Source organism: Dreissena polymorpha, chromosome 10, assembly GCF_020536995.1.
Source record: "Dreissena polymorpha isolate Duluth1 chromosome 10, UMN_Dpol_1.0, whole genome shotgun sequence".
Taxonomy (NCBI): Eukaryota; Metazoa; Mollusca; class Bivalvia; order Myida; family Dreissenidae; genus Dreissena; species Dreissena polymorpha.
Genome location: NC_068364.1, coordinates 34,235,206 through 34,236,725, shown reverse-complemented (window position 1 = coordinate 34,236,725; position 1,520 = coordinate 34,235,206).

The following is a 1,520-nucleotide window of genomic DNA, read 5'->3' as shown; positions in this document are numbered from 1 at the left end:
ACAAGAAAACCATGCCAAACTAAGAGAGACAACAACAACACAATATTATACCAAGAGAGACAACAAAAACACAATATTATACAAGGGAGATCAATTTAAAGAGAGACAATATTCAGAATAACATGCTCGCTTAAACAAGAAAAACATGCCAAGCAAAGGGAGACAACAAAAACACATTATTATACCAAGGGAGACAACAAAAACACAATGTTAGACAGAGGGGATAATTCTGACAAGACCACCATGCCTAGAAAAGGGGAACCATCTCACCAGGACAGTTGTCTTCATCGGAACCGTCCGAACAATCCATTGGATTTGCATCACATCTATAACTACTGTCTATACATTCTCCGCTTCCACATAGAAATTCGCCACCCTTACAACCTGAAATATTAATATTGATTGATGAGGCAAAACCAAAAAGGATTTAACCCTTTGCATGCTGAGAAATTTGTGGTCTGCTTAAATGTTGTCTGCTGAATTTCTAAAATTAGCACTTTCTTTGATTTTTTTCAAAGAATACTATCAGAATAGCAAACAGTTTGGATCCTGATGAGAGGCCACGTTCTGTGGTGTCTCATCTGGATCCAAACTGTTTGCAAAGGCCTTCAAAATTATACAACCTGAAATATTAGAATTGTGCGATGAGGCAAAACCAAAGTAGGATTTAAACTATTTGATGATGATCAGTATTTCCAAATACATGCATGGAGCAGGATGGCCTCGACCTGCACATACTTGTGGACGAGGTAAATATAGTCTACTCTACTGAAATCAAAAAACAAAACAATTTTAGCTGGTTAAACTGTAATAGAATCTACACTATCTATAGGTCCTTTCATGTGTAACACAAGCACGCTGTAACCATGGTTCCAATTTGTTGTATAAATCTTCAGCAGATTCAAGACAATATGAGCTGCATCCATATGCACAAAATTAATAAAACATATGCCATGTGTCGCCATCATAGCTCCAGACCAGCCTGCGCAAGGGCAAACTCTGACCTGGTCAGTAGCTAAGTAACAATGGCCGCTCTAAAGTCATTCAAGGTTTGGTTGTCTTATATACCAAAAGGGTCATTTTTGCAAAACTTTTTAATGATCATTGCAACTTTTATAACTTGTAAAATGGATCAATAATAACGGAATATAGTGTTTTTTTTAAACTCTGGGAAAACGGGGCTTAATGCATGCACCTTAAGTGTCATCCCAGATTAGCCTGTTCCGCTCCACAATTTAAGGCACAACAATGTCCTCTTTAACTTGAATTTTTTTTAGAAGAGACTTCCTTATACACAAAATTTCATAAAAGCGGAAAGGGTTGTCCCTGATTAGCCTGTATGGAGTGTACAGGCTAACCTAAGATGACACTTTACACACATGCATTAAACCCTGTTTTTCCAAATCGATAGTTCAAATAAATCTCTCTGTTGGCCCCATTTTCCATATAAAATAGTGCTTCGTCCTGGTTTTAATAAATAAATGTTTATCGTTGTCATTCATTCAACAGTTATCATCTCC